Source organism: Camelus dromedarius, chromosome 28 (assembly GCF_036321535.1).
Source record: "Camelus dromedarius isolate mCamDro1 chromosome 28, mCamDro1.pat, whole genome shotgun sequence".
NCBI lineage: Eukaryota > Metazoa > Chordata > Mammalia > Artiodactyla > Camelidae > Camelus > Camelus dromedarius.
Window position 1 is genome coordinate 6,635,048 of NC_087463.1, and position 15,035 is coordinate 6,650,082.

At 35.1% G+C, this 15,035-nt stretch overlaps 1 protein-coding gene across 3 annotated transcripts in view; it reads right to left on the reverse strand.

The window, feature by feature from the left end:
- The window catches only part of PIAS2 (protein inhibitor of activated STAT 2), a 73,098-nt gene that overhangs the window by 56,903 nt on the left and 1,160 nt on the right, over positions 1–15,035 (reverse strand). The gene's annotated exons all lie outside the window — the stretch shown is intronic.

A 15,035-nucleotide genomic window follows, 5' to 3' on the forward strand; every position in this document is an offset into this window, starting at 1 on the left:
TGGATCTCTTCCTTACAACACATTGATTAAAATAACTACACAGCCAAAAGCATCAAAACTGAAAGTCAACTTTAAATTAAAAAAAAAAAAACCAATAAAAAGAATACTACATTTTTTAGAAACCTATAAAACAAGCCAAAGCTTGGGAGACTCAATCTCCCTAAACGCTTCTACTATTACACAAGATTTAAAATAAATTAGGTAGTCAGTTCAAGAAACAAAAAAGTAACAAACACACACCCTCAAAGAGTGAAGAATTAAAGGATAAAAGCAAGAAAACATGAATTAGAAAGCAAAGTGCAAAAAGTCTGTAAAGTCAGGCCAAAAAGGAGGGAAGAAAATAAACAGTCTAGAGAACAAGAAAAGGAACATAAAGATCACAAATACGAAGCAAATTTCTTTAAACAAAGAGAAAAACACATGCAACTATATTCTAATAACTTACAGGCAAATCTTATTTCCTAGAAAAATGTAAATTACTCAATCTGATTCAAGAGGTATATTATCTTTGTCACCTTCCACTTCCAAAAGTATCTGCCTAAACAAGACAGCTTAATGGATAAATTCTACTAAGTTTTCAAGGAAAAGATGGAATTCTGTTCCTTAAACTTCTCAGGAGAGTAAGACTCAGAAAATCAAATACATGATAGAACACAAACATGGAAAAAGCTGTTGAACACAAATACAAATTTTTTAATATGCAAATTACTGTTTTTCAAACTTCACCAGGGGAGTCCACTCATCCAACCAAAATTTTAGGCAAAAGCCTGATGAAACAGGGAGCCTAGAATGCCACTTACTCTGTCATTTCCCAAGATGGATGATAGTGAATCTTTTTGTAGCACGTCTATGTTTCCTACCAGTACAGACACAAAAGCCCCTGAAGTGCCCAAATATAGTTTAATCTACGAAAATACTGGTTTAACATAAATTTAGTAAATTACTTGCTTAAGATGATTTCTGTCCTTACAGTCACATACTGAAATATTTATGGATAAAACTATAAAATACATGGGATTTCCTTTAAAATCACTTGGGGGAGAGTAGGTGGGGACATACACAAAAAAAGACCAGAGCTGATTATTGCTGAAGCTGTGTACTGGGTACATGGGGAATTCTCTACCTTTGTAAGTAAGAATGTTTCCATTAAAAAAAGTTTGTCTGAATAGGAGAAGCTGGTTGCAGGATAGATGGCATTGTACTAACGCCCCACATTTTCTATTAACATGAAAGTATTCTAGATTTAACCAAACAAAAAATTTTACTTGTTTGGAGACGGGGGAAAAAAACTGTGGTCTAAACACCATTTCCCACAAAAGGAAATGGCTTCAGGAAATGGCTAACTGCAAGTTGGACAAAAAATGCACAAGATGAGCCTAGAACATCTTATCCAGAAAGCAAAGAAGTCATCAAAGACCACTGGAATCTTGTCAGGACACAGAAAACAACCCAGGAGCCCAAGACAAGACAATCTGAGCAGCAAAAAGAACAGTAACTGCATCAGATCCCAACATATCAAATACATTTTTTTAAAAAATCATTGGTACAAAATGATACTAGAAAACAACTCACTGATCTCCTTTACAAAATACTGGAAAACCAACTCATGAGTATTCTGAAAATTGATAAAGAGGAAAACGATACAGAAAGATTTACTGGTTAAAAAAAAAGCCATATTATTATCTGGATAAATGCCAGAAAGGTACTTGATAAAATCCACTCCTGATAAAACCTCTCGATAAAAGGTTCTTTTATGTCCTGTGAGGTTTTTTAATATAGCTCTTGCAAATTTTTAAAATTTATGCCTTTGCATTTTATAAAAAGGTATCAAAAAGATAATATGGGAATACTAAGAACTCTACAAACATGAATTCAGCAATTTAGGTGAAATGGACCAATTCCTCAAAAAACACAAACTACCAAAACTTACCCAATATGAAATAATTTGAATATCCTCTAACTACTCAGGAAACTTAATTCTTAATTTTGAAACTCCTCCCTAAAAAAGATCACCAAGCCCATATCATTTCACTGGAGAATTCAACCCACCATTTAAAAAAGAATTAGCACAATTCTACATAATTTCTTCCAGAAAATAGAATGTGAGAGAAGACTTCCAAATTCATTTTATGAAGCTAGTACTATTCTGATACCAAAACTCATGATAAAGAATTCTCAGAAAAACGGGAATAGGGAAGAACCTCTTCAACTTAACAGAGAGCATCCACAAAAATCTAGGACCAAGATCTTAATGGTGAAAGACCGAATGCTTCCCCCTGAGACTGGGAATAAAGCAACGATGTGCTAGAAATTCTAGCCAGTGGAATAAGACAAGAAAAAGAAAAGATATACAGGCTGAAAAGAAAAAAATAAAACTGCCTATATTTGCAGATCCTGAGCAATCTGCAAAACAACTACTAGAACTGAGTTCAGCAAGGTCACAGGACCAACATACAAATACCAATCACATCTCTGTATCTAACAAAGAACATGAGGAAACAAGTTTAAAAAACAATGCCATTCATAATCACTCCAAAGAAAATGAAAATACTTATGTTCAAAAATACAACAAAACACAAGACTTGTATTCTGGAAACTATAAAATGCTAATGAAATAAGTCTGAAAAGATCTAAATAAATGGATTCTTCATGGATTGGAAGACTCAGCAAAATAACATGACTTTTCCCTACAATGATATACAGATTAACACAATTCCTAACCAAATCTCAGCAAGACTTTTCAGATATAGATGAGATTATTCTAAAATGTATATGGAAAGGTAAAGGAACTAAAAGATCCAAAATAATTTTGAAAAAAGGAAAGAGAGAGGAATCAGTCTATCCCATTTCACAACTTAGCTCAGTAATCAAGACTGTAGTATTAACAAAGGGACAGACACCGAGGTCAGTGGAACAGAACAGAGAACCCAGAAACAGACCTTCACAAATACGCCCAGTTTTTGACAAAGGTGCAAAAGTAACTCAATGGAGGAAAGACAGTGTTTCAACAAATGGTGCTGGAGCAATTGCATATCCACAGATCAAAAAAACGAACTTCCACCTAAGTCTAACATTTTATACAAAAGTAACTCAAAATGTATCACATGCTTAAATGCTAGAATAAAACTTTGAGGAAAAAAACACAGAAGACAATCTTCAAGATCTAGCGCTAGGCAAAGAGTTTTCAGACTTGACACTCAGAACAAGATCCACAAAAGAAAAAATGATATACTGAAACTCACCAAAATTAAAAACTCTTAAGTAAGACCATGTTTAAAAGGATGAGAAGAAAATCAAGAGGCCTGGAGAAAATATCTGTCTACCATATATCCAGCAAAGGGCTAGTATCTAGAATACATCTAGAACTCTCAAAACTCAACAGGAAAAAAAAATCCAATTAGGAAAAGGACAAAAGACATGAAGAGACATTTCATCAACGGGAATATATGGATAAAAAATAAGCACATGAAAGTATGTTCAGTATCATTAGCCATTAGGAGAATGTACATTAAAACCTCACTAAGGTATCACTAGATACATATCAGAATGGCTAAAATGAAAAACAGTGATAACACCAAATGCTGGCGAGGATGCAGAGAAACTGGATCACTCCATACATTGCTGGTAGGAATGTAAAATGGTACAGCCACTCTGGAAAACAGTTTGGCAAGTTCTTAAAAAAACTATACATACAATAACCATACAACTCAGCAATTGCTCTCCTGGGCATCTGTCCCAGAGAAATGAAAATTTAATGTTCAAAAAACAACAACAAAAAAACTATGCACAAATCTTCATAGCACTTTTATTCAAATAGCCAAAGACTGTAAACAATCCAGATGTCTTTCAAAAGGTAAATGGTTAAACAAATAGATACCATGGAAAACTACTTGACAATAAAAAGGGATTAACTATTGATATATGTAAAAACATGGATGTATTTCCAGAGAATTATGCTGAGTGAAAAAAACCAAACCCAGAAGGTGACAAAGTATATGAGTTCATCTATATATCATTCTTGAAAGACAAAATTATAGAAATGAAGAATAAGTGGGTTCCAGAGATTAAGGAGATGGAAAGGAAATGGGTGTGTCTATAAAAATGGTAAGATGAGGTATCCTTATGTGATGGAAATGGTCTGTATCTTGTGTCATTATCAATATCCTGGTTGTGATACTATATTACAGTTTTGTAAGACATTAGCATTGAGGGAAACTGGGTAAAGATTATATGGATGTTTCTGATATCTCTGTATTATTTCTTACAACTGTGAATGAATTGAGTTATCCTAATAAAAAAGTTTAATTTAAAATTACAAAGACCAAGACTATCACAGCAGGTTAATTCCTTTAATTCAATAGCATGACATTCACAAGAATGTCATTGACATTCACAAAAGAACACAAAAATGTAGGGGGAGAGGGAATTTTAAAAAGCAGGCAAAGTTAGCTGACCAATAGAAAAATAACAGGTATGTTAATATTAAACAGTAGTGTGTAATACAAAAAGCATTACTAGACATAAGGAGTCACTACACAGAGTAAAAATTCCAATTCAACAGCAATATATAATAAACTTAAATTTCATGTACTAGCAACAATTTTTAAATATAAAAATTGTAGAGAAGCTACAAAGAAAACAGAAAAAAATTCTAGTAAAAGATTAACATACATCTGCTCTCTAGACAAAATAAAGATAAAAGATCTCAACAGCAGAATTAACAAGCTTAACTATGGGACATATATAAAACTTTGCACCAACAACTGGAAAATAAACATTCTCTTCAAATAGGTAAAAAATGACCACACAGTCTCAACAGATTTCAAAGGATTGTACCATATACCGATCATCGTGCCCAACCACAACACAGTTACAGGTCAGTAACCAAATTAACTAAAGGAACTCCCATATGTTTTGAAATAAAACTTTTAAATAACTCATAAATTGAAGAATTCACCCCTATGTGATGCGGGAAAGCAAATACATAGAGTTAATGATCTTGAATGCCTGTCAAAATACTGAAAATTAATAAGCAAGGTGTTCAACTTTAGAAATCAGGAAAACAACAGAAATAAACCCAAAGGAAGTATAAAGGAAAGAAATAAAAAGCAGAAACTAATTAAATGGAGGAAGGGGGGGGGAATACATTGAAGAGCACTAAAAAAAAATTTAGTTCTTTGAAAAGTTTTGAAAAAGTGGGACTTTTAGCTTTTAAAACTCATCAAGAAAAAGGCATCTTGAAAAAGATAAAAAAAGACATTAACTACAGGTATTACAAAATAAGACATTAACAACTTAATTCAAGAACATGGATGAAATGGACAGCTTTCTATAAAAGTATAACCTACCAAAATTGATTTGAAAATTGAAAATATGAGCAATCCTATAACCAAAGCAATGGAATCAGTGATTATGAAGTGACTCACAAAGAAAATAACAGTAACAATTCTACAAGGGAATTCTACCAAACACTCAAGAAACAGATCTTTCTAATCTTAAATAAACTCCTTCAGAAGAAAGAGGAAAAGTATATATTTTTTAAATTATAGATCAATATTATTATTAGAGGCAAAAATCCTATTTTAACTTGATTCAAACTGAGCCAAGTAATGAAAAAAAGGGTCAGACCAGGGTTGACTTTATACTTGGGAACACAAGGTTGATTTAAGTATTAGAAAATCAGTCAATGTATTTCACTGTGTTAACTAACAGGTTACAGAAGAAAAACATGTGATCCTCTCAAAAGATGCAGAAAAAGCTTTTGATAAAAATCAACATCCATTCACTATTTTTTTTTAAGTTAGCAAACTAGTAATAGAAAAGCACATCCTTAACCTGAAAAGGTTATCTACAATAAACCTACAGCAAGCATCATACTTAACTGTGAAACTCTGAAAGCATTCCCTTTAAAATCAGGAACAAGATCAGGATGCCCCCATCACCGCTTGTATTCAACATTGTACTGGAGATCCTAGCCAGCACATTAAGGCAAGAAAAAGAAAGAAAGAAAACAAAGCATAAGAATTGGAAAGGAGGAAACAAAGAGGTCATTATTCACAGATAGTTCTGTCTACACAGAAAATCCAAAAGAACTCTACAGACAATTTATCACAATTAGAAGGACAGCAAGGTTGTTACACAAAGTCAAATTGTACTTTTATATATGAGCAAGGTAGAAAATATAATTTCAAAAGATACTTTTTTGACACAAAAATAAGGTACCTAGAAGTAAGCCTAACAAAATATTTACAATAGTTTAGCTGAAGAAAATTATAAAACTTTACTGAAAGACATTGCAAAAGACCTAAATAAATGGATATTATGTTTATGGTTAAGAAACTTAACAACAAAATGTTAGTAGTCTTCAACCTGTTTACAAATTCAATTTCCCATCAAAGTTCCAACAGGTCGTGTGTCTGTGTGTATCTACATAATTTTTTTTAAATGGTTCTAGAATTATACAGAGGAGAAAATCGTCAAGATGAAGGCAGGAGGACTTGGCCCACTTCTGTGTCCTTCAATGACTGACTGGATCATTTCAGACCAATCCTCCCTACGAAAACTTAAAAAACTGAGCATATACAAAACATCTAATTGAAAGTACGAAGCACTACAAGGCAGCAAGAACCTGGGAGGCCAAGACTATGGAAAGAAGCCTAGAAAATAGAGTCCAATATTTAATGTCTCTTTTCCCCTGGAGATATTTGCAAAATATAACCTGTAAGAGCCGGTATTTGGGATATATAATAAATGCAAATCAGTGTAAAAAAGACAGATGGCCCAATATAAAAATGGGCAAAAGATTCAGCAAGGCATCTCACACAAGATATGCAAATGGCCAATAACTATATTAAAAGGGGCTTAACATCATTACTCATTAGGGGAATGCAAATTAAAACCACTAAACATCCACCAAAATTGTAGAATTAAAAGGACAGATGAGAAAGGATGTGGAGCAACTGGAACTCTTATTATTGTGCAAGCGGAAGGGAATGAACAAACTAAAACTACATACAATGAAATGGATGAATCTCTTAAACAAAATTGAGAGGAAAAAAAGTCAGACACAAAAACATACACATACTATACAGTTCCATTTATACAAGGTTCAAAAAATAGGTAAAACTACTGTAAGATGTTAGTCTGGCCAGTAAGCGTCCTTAAGAAGGAGGAGTTAGTCACTGGGAGAGGACTCACGGGAAGTCTCGAGAGTGCTCGTAATGTTCTATTTCTTGACCTGCATATAGTTATTTTGACAAATTTCATCAAGCCGTACTCTCAAGATCTGTATGTTTTCTATTATGAATACCCTATAGCAATAGAAGTTTGTTTTTATGGAAGTTGTTATAAAGTTATAGTAATTAAAATAATGTGATGGTGCTGTTAGACTAAGAGACTAGAGTCCAAAAAGCATAGATAGATCCAATTGTAGAACTATAACAAATCAGTAAGAAATAAAACAGCAACAAAAAATCAGTACAAACACAGGCAAAAGACATGAACAGAATCTCAGAAGAGGGAAGAACATGTTAATAGTATAGTAAAAGATGCTCAAATTCATTAGCAAAAGGAAAAAGTAAAAAACTAAAAGGTGATATTTTATACTCACTGGCAAAAACTTTTAAAGTCTGATAAAAGTAAGTATTAGCAAGAAAGCTAAGCAATGAAAACCACTGCTTGCGGGAGAAGGCAAACACTGATACAATCCTCTTTGGAAAACCACCTAGCATTATCCAGTATTGCTGAAGATGCACATATCCTTAAGTCCCAGTAATGCTACTCCTAGAATTCCTAAAGTGAAACACACTTTATTAAACAGTCGCATTAAATGAGATTAATAAAGATTACAAACAGCATCATATCAGTGGTTAACTATGTTCACAAAGTAAGTTACTTTTTTCCTTTTTTTGCATTTTCAGAGCTTTTTGGATTTCAAAAGTATAAATAAGGGATTTGGGGACCTGTAATTGGGGGGGACTACACAAATTTCCAACAAGAATAGATAAATTGGCATTTATACAATGGAAACTCAAAAACAATGATAAACAACAACAAAAATCCCAAATACATACAGCATTATTTGATTTGTATAAAATTTTAAAACACACACACAAAAATATATATATGTGATTTCTATATATAATTTTATATATCTATATAATGCGGACAATATCAGGAAGGGGATCCTGCTGACCCAATGAACTATTTAACTTGTACGTTTATTTACCGATACCTTACCTATTATAAACAATATTTTGTACCTATTAAATAACTTAAATATTTAAATTTTTAAAATTAGCATGATATGCCTAAATACATAAACCAATTCAGAGAACTGTCTCAAGAAAATTTTTTAAAGGAATTAGTATCCTTAGAGAGTTCAAGGTTATTTTCCCCCATAAATCAAGGACAGGTTGCTATTTTAAAAAAAGGAGGAGGGGGAGAAAAAGAGGATAAAGCTCTTAAAAATCAAAAATATAATTACTAAAATAAATTCTATGGAACCATGGAAGAGTTCTAAGGCAAAGTCATGGATATCTTCCAGAATGTAAGCAAATAAAAACATCAATCTAGAAAGTTCAATATTTACCTGTCAAGAGTCTCAGAGAAAATAGGAAAGAAATTACCAACAAATAGAAGGTAATTCCCCAGACCTGAGGAGTCTTAGAACTGAAAAGGTCCCACCAGAAAGAATGAAAAAGGCCCACAACTAGACACACTTCACAACACCAAAGACATGGAGATCACCTTGAAGACTGTAAACAAGGTTACCACAAAAAGACAGCCAAGACGTTTGCAACGGACCTCTACTAGCAACACTGGGTGTTTTAAATTCCTAGAGCAAAGCATTCAGAATTTGGAGAAGAAAACTGTACTGCCAACCTATGATTCTTTTATCTAAACTTTCCATCAAGAACAAAGGCAAGCCACCCTCAAACATTTAAGAAATTATAAAGTGTATCATCAGCATACCCTTCCCAAAACAACTACTCAAGATTATATCCCAGTAAAATCAAAAGGAGTCTAAAAAAGAGAAAGGCATGAGATCCAATAACAGCCGACCTAACTCGGGAATGCCATGCAATCCCAGGATGACAGGTGTGCAGCAGATTCTAGAACTAAGCCACCCTAGGAAGGTTGAGAGCTCCACAAAGCCTATCTTCGAGGAAAGATGAATGGTTACAAGATGAGAACATATTGTGATATTAAAGTTTAAAAATAATTTCCATGAGCTCTCCACAATCAAGCAGGACCTGGTTGTATTTCTCCTTTAAGGAGCACAGGTTTAATAACAGAAGCAAAGTTCCTCCAGAGTGCCACACTACTTGGTTCTACAGTAACTAATACTTCCATCAACATGCATATTAGAAAGGCTGGTTATTCATATTTAATTTCTAGAATCTTCCTGTAGAAGCACAGGAAAGTTCAGAAGAGTTATAAACCATAATATAAATGCTATAAACCTTGACAACATAATAGAAAATGAAGACTAGAGGAAGGAGAATGGTGGAGGTAGGCAGAAACAAAGGGGGATGAATGTTAAATCCTTCTCTGAAAGACTGGGAACTAAAGAGATACTGTCTAAAACTGATAGGTCAAGAAACAGACATTTAACTATTAGAAAAAGTTTAAAGTATTCAACAACAGAATTAGGAACAAAAATGCAACTGGTAGAAATCAAAGTGCTAGGGCAGGTGGAAAACACAATCACCCAAATTTCTTTTCTACCAGAGAGTCAGGCAACAGACACCGTTTAGAGTTGAGAGAAAAATCAAGATACAGAAAGATATGCTTTATTTTTGAGTTTTGGGACTAACCTAAGGAAAAAAAACTTAAAAAAAAAAAAGTTAAAGGCAGTTATATCCAGGACTTCAGAAAGAACTTTTACTTTTCTTCTTGAATTTTTATGCAGTCTGCACAAGTATTGCTTTCATTAAGAAAGAAAGAAAGAAAGAAAGAAAGAAAGAAAGAAAGAAAGAAAGAAAGAAAGAAAGAAAGAGATGAGGAAAAGAAGTAAGAGATTTAAAAATGTTATTAAAGCCATCTTCCAGAATTTGGGGGGGGGGGTCACATAATTTGTCCAAGGTCATACAGTTGAAAACCATGCCTCTCCAATACTAATACCAAAAAAATACTTTCTGCGGCACAATCAAGATTTGCTTTTTACTGACTTGTATGAATAACCAAATGAAGATTTCTGAATGTCTATGTTAAGTTTATACTGCTCTCTGCAGAGTCACAAAAACACTTATTTGTTTCAAACCATTTTTCCAAAAAGTCTAGAGTAAAGGCCATGTTATTAGTGGGTTCAAAATGAATATTCACAGAGAATAGTTTGGACTTTAATACCAATTGACTCCATATCACTTTTACTTCAATTCAACTGTGCAATTTTTTAAGTTCTGATATTTGAAAAAAACAGACTAGCGGTCAAGATAACTCAGTGGGGAAAGAATGATCTTTTTAACAAGTAGTCCTGGAACAACTGGATATCCACATTCAAAGGGAGTTATAGCTCTACCTCACACCATATACAAACCTCAAATTGGATCAACAATCTAAATGTAAAAGCTAAAACTTTAAGTAAAAGCTCTTAGATGAAAACAGGCATAAATCTTTGACACCGGATAAGGCAATGGTTTCTTAGACTTGACATCAAAAGCACAAGGAACAAAAAAGAAAAACAGATCAATTAAACTTTGTCAAAATTAAAAACATCTGTGCTTCAAAGTACACTATCAAAAAACCAAAAAGACAGCCCATAAAAAGGAAGAAAATATTTGCAAACCATGTATCTGATAAAGAACTTGTATCTGGACTATATAAAGAATTTAAACAAACAGACAAAAAAAGCAAATAACCCAATTAAAAAACAGGCAAAAGGTCTGAATAGACATTTCTCTAAAAAATAAGCCAATAAGCCCATGAAAAGATGCTCAACATCATTAGTCATCAGGGAAATGCAAATCAAAACCACACTAAGATACCACTTCATACCCACGAGGACAAAGATGTGGCAAAATTAGAACCCTTATAACACTGCCGGTGGGAATGTAAAATGGTGTAGCAGTTGGAAAAGATTTTGGCAGTTCCTCAAAAACTTAAGAGTTACCACATGACCCATCAATTCCACTCCTAGGTATCTATCCAAGAGAATTGAAAACCTATGTCCATACAAAATGCAAACACCTGTAGATGAATGTTCATACTATCCAAAAAGGGCAAACAATCCAAATGTGCACAAATTCATGAATGGATAAACAAAATGTAGTATGTCCCAGACAATGGAATATTATTCAGCCATAAAAAAGAATGAAGTACTGATATATGTTACAAGAATATACCTGAAAAGATTGTGTTAAATGAAAGAAACCAGACAAAAAAGGCCACATGTAAGATTTTATTTCCATGGAATGTCCAGAATAGGCAAATTCATAGAGACAGAGTAGATTAGTAGATGCTGAGGGTTGGGGGAAACAGGGCACAGAGAGTGACTGCTAATGAGCATGGGTTTCTTTTGGGGTGATTAAAATGTTCTGGAATTAGACAGTGGTGATGGTTGTAAAATTTTGTGATCAGACCAAAACTACTGAACATTTTAAAAGACTGAATTTTATGGTATGTGAATTACATCTCAATAAAAATTTTTTAAATAGACTAGCTAAGATCCAATCCAGAAAAACCAAGGCAAAAATGCTAAGAGAAACATCTGGAGAATACAACAGTTATCACAAAAGAGATTCATGTTTACCAGAGGGAGGGTGCAGACCCAAGAAGCAAACAAACATAAAAATGAAAACAGCTAAGAAAATCTTGGTTTACTGACTAATTAAAATTTATCTATTTCATTTTAAGTTACATATTTGGTTTTGAATGTGCTAACATAATCACCTGACATGATCTCAAATGGAGTCCTGGAAATTTTAGTTGTGTCCACTAATAATAGCTTTGAATTACAAAGTGAATTCTGTTACATCTATCATATCTATTAGACTAGTTTTCACCCAATACTTGCGGGCCCCAAGGGATGAAGACCTCTAACCTCAAATCCCCCCATTAACTTTCCATTCTCCACCTGTATCCCAACAGTGTCTGAAACTATCATGATGGGAAGTAAGGAACCAAACATTCAAGCCTTCAACGCAGAAAATCTTCTAATACAGAATTACTTAAGCCTTTCAGTAGATCTTCTGTGTCTGGTTTACCAGTATCTATAAAGAAAGTTATAATCACTGGCTCTTTCACTGGCCCAAATACATATCTACACTTTTGCACACACATTCACTGGAGATAATAAACTCTCAATGCACAAAAGGAAGGGGGTGAGGAATACAGGAGAAAGAAATCCTTAAAAAGAAGAATGTTACCACAAGATTCCCCCCTCCACCCCCGACACTTTAAGTAGGGAAAGTGGATTAACCAGGTTAAACTGTAGCAAGGACCTTTTTAAGGACTGAAATTATGCCACCAGGAGACCAGAGTAGAAAAACCACTCTGGCTGAAAAAGAGATAAGGGACTTCAGACCCCAATTACTCTGCCTCTCCTTCTTCACTGAGTTTGGTGCTACTGGAGACTATTTTGGGGAAAGAAAGTGGGGCAGCAGTGACAGATGTCCAGGTAGTCAGATTATATGAGCCTATCCCAGGTTAATTCACAACTAGTTAGTTAATTCACAAACTAGTTAATTCACGAACTCCTAGTAACATAAACGCTTTAAACAAGCAATTATTCAACTGAATAATTTCTTCTCTAGCGCCTTGAAAGTTTCTAATACGTGATGCATTACTATAATCACCTCTGACTATACAGACCATCATTTCCCTTCACAGAGAACTTACCCCTTTTCCCTTCCCTCAACCCATCAGGATGATCTTGAGAATCAGGTTTGTATAAGGTGACTCTAACCTCCCGGCTATAGACCTACAGACGATTAGAACAGACGTGGACCCCGCCCCCCACCTAAGCTCAGCCAATCAGATCCTCTCCCCGAGAAGAACTGAAGAGAGATGTGCTAGTATTTATTGGTCACTTGAACTGAAGGCAGCAAAGTGTAGGGATGCCACATTCGGCTGTGACTGAACAAGACCTCTGGTACTGGCTCACAAGGCAGTCTTAACTGAAATTTGCCAGGCAGCTTCTTAATGTTCTACAGGAGTTGCCTCGTCAGGAACTCCCCTCTGCTGAGCCTAAAAAGCAAAGGCACAGGAGTCACTGTCGCACAGTGAAGATGACCTTTCCCCAAATTCCCAACCTCCAGTACAAGAGATGGCAGCACTAGCAGGAAGTGACCTGGTACAGTTGTACAGGCCCTAGGGAGTCACCCTGAATGAAAATGGACAAAGATGATGGAAATTCTCTCAGCGGCATTAACAGCAGCCAAACATGTGGCATCCAGGTCGGCTGGCCATTTCCTCTGCTGCCAAGAAGTTAGCCAACAAATCAATGCCTATGACTTTTCTTGGTCCTTTTCCTTTAATTCACTTCATTATCACTCTGATCATCAGAATATATTCTGAAGCAGAGATCATTTAGAAAACGTGTGATGTTTCTTCACCTCCTCCTCCTTTCTAAGGAGATTTTTAGTCAGCTGTCCGGTTTTCCCTACAACACTGTATGTCACATGAGAAGGGTGCTTGGTTATTTATCATTCAATTTAGTTCCTAGATTGCAAGATGATAGCTAGGAGCTCGATGTGGACCCAAAGGAAACTGAACAGAGCAGTACAGAGTACCTACTCTAAAGCTAGACCTATGAGGTTAAAAATCCCAGGACTTCCAGTATCGGTCAAGCTGTGTGATCTAGGTCAGGTTATTCAACCTTCCTTGTGCCTCAATTTTTCATAGAATTGTTGTGAGAACTAAGTAAGTATGTATGTAAAGTGCTTAAACCAGAGCCAGGCATGTAATAAGCACTTTATTACAATGGATATCTGCCACCATCATCATCATCATTGCAGTGGGGAGTGGGGAGAGATACAGCACATCTTTAAACATAGAAGATGCTACTGAGCAGCTAAGGCAAAGACTGGGTTAGATAACTCAGCATTTGCACAGCCCATACCTCCCTTCCTCTGAAAACTCTCTCCAGTTAGTCTCTGTTGCTCACCTTATGTGAACTGTGGGGGAGTGGGCCATCTTCTATAAAGGGCAGGGAGAAGACAGCTCATTTATAGAAAAAGATGATGAAGCTGATCCACAAAACAAAATGGGAGTGGGGAGAAAGAGGGGTAAGGGAGGAAGAAAGGGTAGGGGGAGACGGTGGAGAAGGGGGAAAAGGTCGAAGTGCGGGGACTGGGAGGGAGAGAGACAAAGAGAAAGAAAGTGAGAAAATCTATGGTTTCCAAACACTTTCTAGTTCCAGGTTCCATTCCAACCTAAGCACTGACTGCCCTTTCTGCCCTATACCAATAAAGACATTCTCCACTTTTTTTAAGCTTTAACCAACATTTATAGAGTCTAACACAAATCTTGGAAAAGTTTTCATTGATAAAAAAATCTTAGAAGAGAAAAAGTTGTGTACATCCGTTATTACACGAAAATTAAGACAATATTGCAGATAAAAGTAAATTTAACTACAAACTTCAGTATTCTCAACCCATCCTAAACCTAACAAATGAATGTACACAGGTGAGAGGCTCAGGCCTGATTGTTTCAAAAGCTCTACAGCTGAGGCTCTGAGACACTAAAACCCTCGCTCTTATCAACATGAACACTCTACCTACTATCAAGGTTCTCTATATAAGCTAGTACAAGGCATAAAATACATTAATCTACTTTTCTCTCTACTGAGAATTAATTTCTGAAACAGCAGAGGGGAAATGGAAGGCATTACTCAAACTGAAACAATTTCCCTTTAGATCGAAACCATGTTCACCACATCAGCCAGGTAACCAGCCAACATCCTTCCCCCAATCCCATCCCGAGCCTAGTAGGAAACCTACAAACTGAATCTTTTGGAAGATTCCTCTTCCTCCTTATTCGGAAAAAGTAATCCTAACAACACATGTCTATGTTGTGCAAACTGGCCGCGGTTA